Here is a 13034-nt window from a genome sequence, read left to right as displayed (position 1 = left end):
GGTTGGTGATATGGACTAAAACACATTCGTTTAGATAATACTAATTTAGATAGTACTTAGTTACCTGTTTGCTAATGTTGTGTTATTTCCCTTACTCCTAGTTTTTACACACGAGTTAAACAAAAAACGAAATACTGATCAAATTGAACAAGTCCCGAGCGGAACAGTTGCTAGGTTTGGCTAAAAACAAAATGCTACCCTTTGACCCGACCCAGTTCCGCATGTCGCCCCAGCGCAGAACCATTCAGACTAGTTCCAGTTCCAGTTCCAGTTGCCGTTCCAGTTTCAGTTTGTTCCCAAATGCCTTAGGCCTACACGCGACGCACGCTGCCTGACGCCCACTTTCGTTTCGTTTCCATGCTGCCGCGTTTCGTTTCCATTTTGCTGCCGCAGCGACGCGCGCTGTGCAGAGCCCGCAGCGCGCTGCTCGCGCAGTTGTCTGCTGGCACTCCAGTAGCAGTAGCAGTAGACAGTAGACAGTAGACAGTAGACAGTAGACAGTAGCCGTAGCTGTGTAGTCCAGTTCAGCTTTGAATGGTTATGCACTCGCGTTTGGCGGGTTCTTTTGAAAACGATTCAACGATCGAACTTGGCACGCGCTGCCTTTCATTTTGGTTTTATATGTATGTGAGTTCGGTGCGTGTTTCTTATTCCAAATTATAATATACATATGTATGTTGATTGTTTATTTATTTTTGTTGTGTGCATCAAGTGAAGTGAAACAGTGGGCAGCCATTAACAGCGAGCACAACAACTGCAAAAGGTATTTTCTCATATGCATATTATTAAACGCGACCCTAAATTGGGCATTTGTATGTGCAATGCGCCATTCACGTGAAAGTACTGAAAGTACTGAAATTAATTAAAGCAAACATATAAATCTTTTCTGCCAATATCTACATGTGTATCTAGTTTTAGTTTCTGAGCATGATATAATACGAAAGTGAATTAGTTTTCCTGATGGGTGTTACGAAATGCTCTGACAGGGCGTTTTACTCTAACTACATATATTATGTTTGTGTGTCGTTTTGTGAGAATCCGAATGAGCATATGTTTCCTGATGTTATGTTCTTTTAGCTAACGGTGCACAGCATTAAGCGCTTATCTGTCTAAATGTATATTTTATTCTGTAACTTAATGGATCGTCTTTTCTTCTCGAGATTCTTATATATTAGCTCTGCAAAGAGTATGAAAGTTTCGAGTTTATTGTAAATTACTTTTCTTTCGTGCTTTGGTTGCATGTATGTTGCGTTCAGTGCTTGTTGTTGTTGTTGTTGCTGCTGCTGTTGTCGCTGGCTTACTTTGGCAGCTTTCTTGCATAATAAACAAGATCAGCACACAATGTGCAACATTAGGCCAATGTTGGTACGTGGACACTGGCACCGGGGACACGAAAACGGGCGCTAAACTGCTAAGAAAACAAAAACCAAAAACAACAACAAATGGTTGACCGAAAGCCAAAACAACAATAACAAAAACAACAACATTGACTGCTTTTGCTCTCGTTTCCAGTGCTCTGCTCTCAGCTGCGTGCGGCACATGGACAACTCGGATATGGCAGCGCTCCATGTGGCATGCTGCACGGTTGCCAGTTGCCAGTTGCCAATTGCCAATTGCCAGTTGTCCAGGCCATTTGCCCAAACCTCAAGAGCAGCGTATGCCGCGTTCGTTGTGAACCTGCTGCCAAAATAAAAAAAAAAACAAAAACAAAACAGAAAATAAACAAACCAAAAATCGCCAGTCGCAGCGCTTAACGCTAAACCGTTACTATAGCGGCAACTGCAACTGCAACTGTAACTGTAACTGTAACAGTAAATGTAACTGTAACTGTGTCGCTCCAGCTCCAGCCCCGCAGTTGCTCCATTTAAGCAGTCGCTGCAATAAACGATGGGGCAGTCTCTCTTGCTCTTTGCCACACAAAGTACAGGCTATATAAATATGTATGTATGCATGTATGCATGTATGCATATGCATGCATGTATCTAGATACATGTGTAAGCATATGCACACATACAAATCTGTTTTACAGTCGATGTCCATTGTGGTACAGTTAAACTAGAGGACGAGGACTTTCGACAAAATGAATGTATACTAGATCTTACTTAAAATCAGCTCTGATAGCCACAATAATGTCTCAGCTATATAAGTGTGTATGTATGCATATATGTATACTAACTATATGCTAAATACTGCTTATATACTTATATACAGTATATTGAGTTGGTTATTCCAGACATCGGGCATTAGGGTTTATATTTTATGTAAGCTGTTTAAGCTGTCAACTTCTTGTGTTTCTTAGACACATTTTTAAAAGAGTTGTAAAAAGTTTAAAATATGTCTTACACATGTCATAAGACAAAACAAGTCCATTAAAATATAGTCTCCGAAAACAGTTAAAATATGCGGCTTAAAAAGTTTTATTTAGATATAGAGTAAAAAATATATCAAGAGAGAGAAAATGAGGAGTGAAAAGAGCGAGAAATAGCCCAAATCGACAGGAATTTTATTCGACGCGGAGCAAGAGAGGGAGAGAGAGTGATTATTTAATTGAACTTAATTAGCTTCAATTCCAATTAGAATCTTTTCAGCATTGGCGTTCTTCATTTAAGGCTATTTTGTTTTTAGCTTAATAGTTATTAGAATTTGATTTAATACTGTTCCGTTTCTAGTACGAGTTTAATTGAACCAAAACTGTCCATATCGCAATTCCCCAAAAAAGTATTCGTTTAAAGAGTGCTTACTGTAAAGCATTGACAGGATTGTGCAGATATTCCGAAATGAAATTCTTCGTTTGATGCAGCCCACATTAAAGACGTTCTACTGTACACACAAGCATACAAACATACAAACATGTATGTATTCGGCTGCATCGAACATCAGAGTCGATAATCTGCTGCAGCCGAGCGGCGGCAACAATTTGAGCTGCAAAGTGCACATTATTTTGTGGTACAGTAAATGCGGACGCGTGGCACGAGTCGAGACCCATAATTGCCACACTGGCCAGGCCGCAGCCCCAGACGATCGGGCGGAGGGTAAGCGGGGGTGGGCATGGGGCAACTGCAAATGCAGCCGCGCAGCCGACAAAAGAAAAAGTTCCATCAATGCGACATTTGGCGACTTCGTGCCCAGCGATCTGCATTGTTTGGCAAATTTGCCAACTGTATTTTTGCATTTGTTTGCTGTTGCTGTTGCTTTTGTTGTTGTTGTTGTTGGCAGTTGTTGTCAGGGGCTGCCCGGCGACAGCTTCTTGTAATTATATGAGTTTTAGCAATGGCCATGCAAAATGTTTATCTTTGTACTTTGCGTTCGCCTTCTGCCAGCTTCCAGTGTGAAAAATGGCAAATGACAAGACACAAACACTAGACACTAGACTCAAGACTCAAGACTGTAGACTGTAGACTGTAGACTGTAGACTGTAGACTGCAGACTGTAGGCATGAGGCATGAGGCATGAGGCATGAGGCATGAGGCATGAGGCATGAGATATAAGCCATGAGGCATGAGACGTGCCATGAAATGCTTCGCTGTGGCCCGTCAGGGACTTGGACTCGAATAACTTCGGACTGCCAGACGCCCTATCTGCATATATATGTGCTCATATGCGAGTGCTGCTGCCAGACCGATGACACAGTGCCATAAAACAAAACAAAACAAAAAAAAAACAGCAGGCAGTGGCACAGATTGCGGCATGCAACAGAAAAAAGTCTGACAGCTGATTAGGCAACTAAAACCATGATTTGATGATCTTGAAAGTGACTAGAAATTGAGAAGTTCTTGAATGCACCAAGTAAATGCTCACAGAAGTCTAACTCGTTTGCCCTTAAAGAGAGGGGGGAGAGAGAGGGAGCGCGAGATAGAGAGAGAGGCTTTTACTCACAAAAAGCTGCTAATTGATTAAGAAAACGAATTGTGGCAATCGACCAACCGACCAACCGACCAACCGACCAACTGGCGTATGAGTAATATGTTTAGAAAAAGAAAAAAAAATTTTGTATGAATCGAACATTTTGCGTAATCCTAACAAATATTTTTTAGCCAATCTGCAGTAACTTTCATTTTCAAATAGCAAGAAATACTTAAATGAAGGCAATTCGTTTCACAGTTTATTGTAGCTTCAATTATATAACTAATTAGTTTATATATGTATATGCATATATATCTTTTGTTTTTATAGCCTCTTTTGTTGAACATGGAATAAACATTAAACTTAACAAATCTTAATAGCCGTATTTATAACAAAATGCTAATATGTGAGAATTATTGTACTCTGTTCATAAATTGGAAGAGGGAATACTGATTCTGCGCAATGTACGTCGTCTCAACTATTCGAGCTAAAAATCGCAATGCTACGCCCAATTCTATAAGTCACAAAAAGCCGCATTCGCGAGTCGCAGTTTGACAATCATTGTCCCCCAGGATTTGGCTTTTTGGCTACTATGCCTATTGTATTATTGTATGACCCTGAAAATGAATAGTGTGAGGGCTCTTTAGCATATCATAGGGTATCTTATAGTCGGCCACTCTCACATGTCAAGGATTATGCATTAGCACATTAATCACACCCTTTTTAATCGTGTTTTTATATTCTGAGAATTCGCTAACGACTAAGACACTGGATACAGGGTATATGCTAGTAGCATAGTCTTGCCGATAGCTACATATTAGTATTTACCTAGTTGTTGACATCACCAATTGCTGCTTAGAATATCAATCGCAAAACAATTAAAAAAAGTTGTTTAGCTTTTTATTTCATATTACAATGACAAGTAATTTCTATTTTTAAAATAATCGCATGAACAAAATATTGCATGTGAGCTTTGCTGAGCAAATCCTAACTACATAGAGCCATAGAACTCGAAGAGCTGAAACCCTATATGGTGTCGACCGATCCAGCTAGATGCCAGCGAGTGCTGTGGGCGTCCGATCAAAGGTGCCGAATGCAATTGATGAGCTTTGCATTCGGATTTGATAAACATTTCCAGTGTTAAATACTGAGTAGATGTCGTTGACATCATATATGGGCCCAGCTGTGGGCTCATGAATTCAATTCGAAATAAATACTTGGAAATAAGCCACTTTGGTAGTTGCAGCCATGATTGAGCCTTGCCAAGAATTTTGCTGTGGCAACAGCCAGTCAAGCGCGTCACATACTGTTTATCAATAGTTTGGGTTGTGCAACTGCAATTTGGCTTAGAGTGTTTGCTTGTAGTTGCCGTTGCGAGTCGCTCTGGCGAGTGGCAAGTGGCGAGTGGCGAGTGGCGAGTGGCGAGTGGCGAGTTCGAGTGGCGAGTTGTTGTTATTAGTTTGTTGCTAGTACTTGCCCCGAAAACCTTCTCCCGGCCTCGATGAGTCAACAGTGCACGGCCGTTGGCAAATGTGGAGCAGCAATGTTTTCTGTCTATGTGCAACGCCCACAGGGTGTGGATGCTGTCGTTAATGTTGGCCATGCCTTGTTATACACACACACACACACTCGGACAATCGGCAAACAATTAGCTCTGATTTGATTTGGCAGCTTTTCATTTACATTTGACGATGACATGAGCAACAGGCGGCAACAGCGCCGACGAGAGCAAATCATGACACTGCTCAAGGTACAATGTCAAGACCTCGCGCCACATACGAATACAAATGCGACTCGGAGTCGCAGTTGCAGTCGCCGCCGCAGCCGCTGCCGCACCACAGGCCACCAACAGCAGCAGCCGATGCCGCATGTGGTGCCAAGGAATGCGATGAGAGAATTCCCAATGCGACAATTCTCAAGAACACACAGCGCAAGGCGATCGCAGTGTTGCCACAATTCGGGGCATGTTTCTGAACCGCTATGATTGTCTGATTGACTGATTGACTCATTGATTCATTGAATCATTGATTCATTTGCGGCACTTTCAAATTGCAGACACAGTTGGCCAAGCGTCTGGCCTGGACACGCTCTATTTGCTGTCGGTGCTTCTTGGACAAGCAACTTGCCAAGCTGCCAACTTGGCTGCCAGCTGCTGCCCCGATGGCCATTGACCAAGTTAAGTAGTTGGCTTTGAGTGCGTGAGTGCTTCAAGAGTGGCGCGCTTCAAAGTAAGGCCACCAGCATGTGGCTCTAAGGTGCGACCAAGTGATTTTGCTGGATGTTCAAGGAAATAAACTCAAGTGAAAACTGGATTTATTCAATCCTTTAATCGAAAATCTTTTGACCACAATGGATGCGCATTAAATGTTATGTCATTCCGAATATCAAATAAATGGAAAATAGGTTTCTCTTGATATACTTAGGGATATACTTACAGGAATATTAACAAGTAAGAGGTTCTAGTCGGGAGCTCCCGACTAGGGAATACCCTGAACCCTCTTCTTCCAACATCAAATGCATATATATATTCTATTTTAGAAGCTTTATGTCTAGTTTGGTGACTCTAGCTCTTATTAATTACCAAAATTGCTCAAAAAACAGGATATCGATATCGACTTTTGTCGATTGCTTGGAAACGGAGGAAGTTATCGATTATCGGAAACAAACTCGATCTGCGCGGAAACTAGGAGCACCTACATCTAAAATTTCAAGTCTCTAGCTTTTATAGGTTCTGAGATCCTTGCGTTCATACATACGGACGGACGGACAGACGGACATGGCTAGATCGACTCGGCTATTGATGCTGATCAAGAATATATATACTTTATGGGGTCGGAGATGCTTCCTTCTGCCTGTTACATACATTTGGCTTTCGCACAAATACAATATACCCTTTTTACCCATTTTTAATGGGTTCATGGTATAAAAAAGTTAAATTTTAGGAATATGAAATACGAATATGAATATCAAGGATTTCTGAGCTTTTAACCACGAATCTTCAAAATTAGAGATACAAAGTAAATTTTGGTTTTCAACAAATACAAACAAAAACAAAGCCAAATGGAGCGAATGGTTAAAATGGGGTCGCTTTTTGCTGCATTCGATCGGTTCGAAGGTCTCGATTCATGCTTTAGGTTTGGCTTTCAGCACCTCCAGCTGATCCTGGCCGGAGAACATAACGGCGGGGCTTTCACTTTCAAACGTTGTTTGTCTTATCTGACAGTTGTATCTGCAATCGCTTTGTGAGTGGCCAGTTGACGCCTTTCGTGAACCCGAGCCTGACCTCTTGTACCTGCTGCCCCTGCCCGCTACCCTCCAGCCGCTGATCGTCTATCGGCTGCAGTTCCATTCCAATTTGATTGCCCGCAACGCTCTTGTTTATAGATGAATTGATTGCGATTGATAAGGTTTCGTTTCGTTTTGTTTCGTATAGCTTGTATAGGTTTTTGGTTTGATTTAGTTTCTGTTCGAGCTGGTTCAGTTTGTATTTTGTTTTGTTGTGTTTTCGATTCAATTTCGAATTAAATGCGGGAAAGCAAATAAAATCGAAATCAAAATGGCGCAATGACATTTAAATTGGCTACGAATTTGCGGCTAGAATTGAGGCAAAGCCGCGACCGCCCTACAAACATGCCCCATTGTTGCCTGTGGTTGTTTCTATTTGTTTATAAAACAAAAGCAACAACAACAAACAGCAACAACAACTGGCTGCTAACAATAAAAAGCCAACAGGCCAAGCGACTTGACAAAATGAAATGCGCTCAAATTAAAGTGTTTTTTTTTTTTAATTTCGTTATTGCTTCAAATTTTAAGGCGGTCTTTTTTGGTGTTTGTTGTTGCTGTTGTTGTTGTTGTTGTTGCAGTTGCCATTGTTGCTGGCGCCCTACTGTAACAAGCCACAATAATTACAACTATAAAAATTATGACTGTTGATCTAATTATGGCTTTGACTGTGTCTCGCGGCAACCTTGGCACCGATTTTCGTCTCTATTTTAGCTTATTTTCCTTTTCATATTTTCGGAGCTCTTTTGGCTGTTTCAAAAATCGGCAGAGCTTTCTCTATGCCGCACATTCTAAGCCGTAAGGCCACGCCCCAAACTCTGCGTGTACTGCCTGTGGCAAGTCGCAGCACATCCAATTAACGTTAATCAACTAGTGCAACTGCAACTGCAAATCCAGCTGCAACAACACCCACCCGAATTTGTTGTTGATGTTGAACTTTATGTCTTAGCCAAAGCAAGTCTCAGTTAATACCAGAAACACAAAAATTGTTGCTGACATAGCAAAATATTTGAGATAGCAAATTATTATCTCCAGGCCAAAGATATTTACCAGCTGCTGCTGTTGTTTTTGTTGTTAATATTTGGGTGTTTCGTATGTGTAAAGTTTAGTTTTTATCGTTGCACGAGCCGTTAAATAAAAGTAAAAGTTGCTGTTTTGCGCATTTGTGCAATTTGACGCCGATAAAACGAAAGACTTAAGAAACGAACTTTAGCATTATTGCGCCCAACCAAGACAAAATGTAAATACACTCGTATAAGCACACACACAAAGTCACACTCACACACACAGACATGTCAGCGTCTTTGGCACAGTCAGCGCCAAGATATTTTGGGGTTGGGGTGTGGCTGGGTGCTGACTGGCGGGGGTTGCATCTAGATTGGCTATGGCCTAAAAGCTTTAGGCGCTCCATAGCCCCAAAATGACTCCATTAAGTCGGTCGTTGGATTTCGCTTTATGGCTGTATGCTAATTGCCTGCTGATGAATTGCAGCATTGTGTGCCCAAGCTATAGGGTAGCGTGGGGTATATCAGTTTTGTTAGCGTTGGCGATGGCCAGCAATTGAGAAATATATTCAAATATTTATACTCAAGAATTAAGTTAAAATATATATATATATATATTTTTTTTTTCAAGAAGTATTAAGTTTAATAAATTTCGAGAAGTATATAAAATTGTGTTTACCCAAGAATGCAATTTCATCGAAATGTTATAAATGAAATTATCTGTAAATTTATATGATGTCACTTTGAATGCAAATAATTTGTTCGTTTTCAAGGTGAGAAGGTTTTCGACTCTTAAAAAATTGATTTTTATAAATGAATACAATTTTGATTAGACATGCTTTGCTTGAGAATGGGCTTTGTGCTGTTTAAATGTTTGTTTTGTAATGAAAAAATATATATTTTTTATTAGAGTGTCCTTTAAAGATACAATAACTAATTCCAACACTCTTGTTCGATTTCTAGAGTGTTTCTTAAGACATTCTTAAAGTATATTTCTTGCCAAAAAACGAACCACTTTGTAAAAAATGCTTTTATAGATACGAATATAAGTATACCTGTATTTCTAGATGAATGCATGGAATAGCTTTGCTTGGCTTTGTTTTCTATACTTACTTGTATGTAAATATCGTGGGCGTGACTTTGTGATTGGTAGCCGCACAAAAGCGCTGATACGCAGATACAATGTATCCATATATAGGTATATCAGTGTGAATATATATGGATGTAAATATTCAGTGGTATTCATGAATGTTGACAATGTCGTTGTCGCTGGCGCGAGGGCCCTTTCACACAATTTGGAGCTCGCAGTCGAATTCGAATTGACAATCGCTTCGATTAGCTGCATTATGGATTGCCATGCGAGCTTGCTTCCAACTCTATAGATATGGCCTATACGAAACGAATACTTGGGCACATTTTTGCGGTTAGGCTGTCAAATTCGTTGCACTCATTAGGCCAATTCAATTGGCCGCTTGGCTTTTTGGTCGCCAGTCGAAACAAGTCATAATTGTGTTGTTAAGGCCGCTGGTAATTCAATATGATATATATCCACACACACGCACACACAACCACACACACACACAAACACAGACACACACATTCATATGAAAAAGCAAACTAGACACTCGAACTCGAATGGAAATTAATCACTTCCCTTTACTAGAATTTGCATGTTGGTTTTTCGGGTTTTCAGTTATTCGAATTCAGTTTTCTGTTTGATTTTTTTGTTGTATTTTTTGTTTTTCTGTATCAATTAAAACCCAATTATGTTCGTAGGCATGTCTTGGAAAATATGCAACAAGATAATGGCTATCCGGCCATAACGGGTTTCACACACATCCAAGGTTGCTCCGACTCCAACGGCAGCCCCAACATCCACTCTGATTCCGACTCCAATTCCGATTCCGATCAAGTAAGTGTCAGCGCACCCCGTTGTCAGCCAATCAGCATAATACTCAGCGGGTAGTCGTCGACAGCTAAAAATTATTGAAATTTATTGAAGTACATGAACGGAACCGATCGGAATCTTCGTAATGTGCACTACAATACCGTGCCCAGATCTGTGAATTATCAGGGCGCATCTAAGCTGTGGGTTCTTTTGAGTTTTAATTGAAATAATAGCAATTGCTCATACCTTTCTATTCCTCCAATTTTCTATATCTGGCAACTGTCTATATCTTCCATTGCATAGTTATAGACTAGTGTTGCGTATTAAATCTATTTAGCAACATTTGAGTTGAGCACAAAGTTTATATAAAGTGTTTTCTTCAGCACATTTTTCACATTCTGAGCGCTGTAATTCTCAACTAGTTCTAGTGCAGACTTCGTTCTTGTTGTTTTATCTCCCTCTCTTATTCCGTCTGTCGTCCTGTCCGTAAATTTGCTAAGCACACAGTTTGAAAGTCCTGCCTCAGGTTAACAGTTTTAGAGGCTCAACCTGAATTCATTTGTTTATTGGATGCTTTAAAATATTGCGCTTTAAGTATTCGGTTTTCTAGGCGCAATTTGTTTGCATTATGCAATTGTTTAATTTGATCCTCAAATTGCAAAAAACAATCAGCGGCCAAATTATGCCACACAACTTTGTCAATGATGCAACATCACGTATGTGTGTGTGTGTGTGTGTATCTCTTTTTCTCGCTCTGCATCATGTGCTTAAATTTTTGCTCGTATTATTGGGAATTTATCTGCGCATTTGGATCGCCGCTTGTTGCGGGGCGTGTCGCACATTTCGCTTTGGGCCAAACAATTTGAGATTACAATTATGTTAACATTATTTAATTTATTTTCGATCGCAGCAAATGAGGAAATTGTTAACTGAAATTGCAAAAGCCTATGAACATTGTGAGTATTTATGAAAAGTATCTTTTCAATATGGCAGGTGCCGAAGAACTCAAAATGTGCATTGCCACATTGCTAAGAGAGGCGATTGTCAGTTAAAAAGCAAGCAAAATTAATATTTATAATTGTAATAATAATAAAATAATCGCATATTTTGTGATACTACGCAGCCAATGTTAAAATTTATCTGGCTTACATATAATGCGTTTAAATATATCGTACATTTTTTTGGCTATAATTAATTTTAATTTATCGTACAAATTATTTGAATTTACACTCGAGCTGTTTTGACGATGACAAACAAAATCAAGTAGTAACAGGTTGCTTATAGGTAATAAGTACCCTGTAGTCTCTCTGACCGACAGACAAAAGGAGAGAGAGAGCGAGCGGGCTGTCAATACTGCTCAGGGTTAACTACAGGGTATCCAATATTTTACAAACTGATTATAATCTGTGTAATCCAAATGATGATATATCAATATTTATCAAACATATCCAATCAACTTTCCGATACTAGGAATTTGTGTGATTGTCTTATGGACACAAGTCTATCTATCCGATATTGTCTCTTGCTACTAGAGTAAAATATATACAACCTTCAACTTAATGGATACAACTTTTAAGAAATTTATGTACAGACAAAAAGGAACTGAAGCCGAGCCGGGCACACTGCTATATTGGCAACTTATCAGTTGACCCTCGTGTAACTAATTCCAATTCAAATTTTGTCGCTTTTGAGCCCGCCTTGCTTCGGCCTATTGGCAGTTGGCCAAGTCCCTGCCAGCTTGTAAGCCGTGTGTCGTGCCCGTGTCCAATTCCAAGTCCGTGTTTGTGTCTGTGTCCATGTCAATCGCTTGTTGCCGTTGTGGCAGCCACACGCGGTGGTCCCATCGATCGGTTCGTTTGAACACATTGTCAGTGTCACATCTGTCAGCTGGATAAGATCGGAATAGATCAGCAACTATTTAATCTGCCACTGCACTTGTATCTCCAGCTGTAGCTGTATCTGTATTCGTATCTGTATCTGTATCTGTTGCTACAATAAACTTGTCATAAGCTCGGGCAATGTCTGATTGATTCCAAATGCACGTTTCTGGCAAAATAATCGAGTCAAAAATAACAGCTTGTGCTCTCAATTGCAAAATTGCAAACTGCCATTGCATACATGAGTTCTGGGTATCGGTATCTGTATCTGTATCTGTATCTGTATCTGTATCTGTATCTGTAACTGTGGCAGCAATTGTATCTGTATCTGTATTTTTCGGCTTAATTTATGCGCTTCCTGTGCAATCAATTGTATTTCCAAGTATTTCGCATTTTCTGGCATTCTAACGATCCATAAAAGCGCTCGCAGCCGCATCGATGCTGCCATTGATCGCATCCTGTTGCCCCCGGCCTCAGATTCATTGGCCGTCTCATGTTTATGAAATTTGTCACGCTTCTTGGCCAATTTCGTCTGGGCGCCAAGTGGCTGCTCAAATATAGACGTCTGTGGCATTCTCAAGCTATCCAAAGACTCGTCCCCAGTGGGGGACTGATAGACATGCCAAGCATCTGTGTTCAGGTCTTTTATGGCACTCCAAAGTGTTTCGTAGCGCAATTATTGCTAATCAACATTGTGGCGGGGCAGGTGGGGCAGGTGGGGCAGGTGTGACAGGCGAGGCACACAGCATAAGCTTTAATTGTAGCTCAGACAAATTATAATTACAATTAAGAGCGATAAGTGAACGCTTTGGACCTAAATTGGCAATGAAATAGGCTGTTAATGTCACTTGGCTGACATTGTGACTGTTTGCCAGATTTTGAGAAGCTATTTTAACATTTTGAGATCCGCAGAACAGCCCAATTATGGGTTTCCATTTGTATTCTGCTCAACTTAGAACTGAAACTGAGCCATAGCGCTTGCTTATAGCAATCTTTGGTGAAACGGGGGTAGATGCCCAAAAGTGAAATATGTATAATATGTGACTGCTGCCTCGGAGATTCGTTAAGATTCTGAAAATCGATATGTATCGATAACAATGTAACGGAGAGAACTTTTAAGAGAGGGAGAGACAGTCAGAC

General features: G+C 40.4%; 1 protein-coding gene across 1 annotated transcript in view; it reads left to right on the top strand.

The window, feature by feature from the left end:
- Positions 1 to 713: 713 nt before the first annotated feature.
- LOC115765243 (histone-lysine N-methyltransferase 2D) overlaps positions 714 to 13034 on the top strand; it is a 43144-nt gene continuing 30823 nt past the window's right edge. Inside the window, exon 1 of the mRNA XM_030708703.1 lies at positions 714 to 763. The gene's annotated coding sequence lies outside the window, so the exon portion shown is untranslated. The remainder of the gene's footprint in view (positions 764 to 13034) is intronic.

This window comes from Drosophila novamexicana, unplaced genomic scaffold, assembly GCF_003285875.2.
Source record: "Drosophila novamexicana strain 15010-1031.04,08,12 unplaced genomic scaffold, DnovRS2.1 tig00000960-arrow-arrow-pilon, whole genome shotgun sequence".
Lineage (NCBI taxonomy): Eukaryota > Metazoa > Arthropoda > Insecta > Diptera > Drosophilidae > Drosophila > Drosophila novamexicana.
Note: the sequence above shows the minus strand (reverse complement) of the source record. Positions and strands in the feature narration are given on the sequence as shown.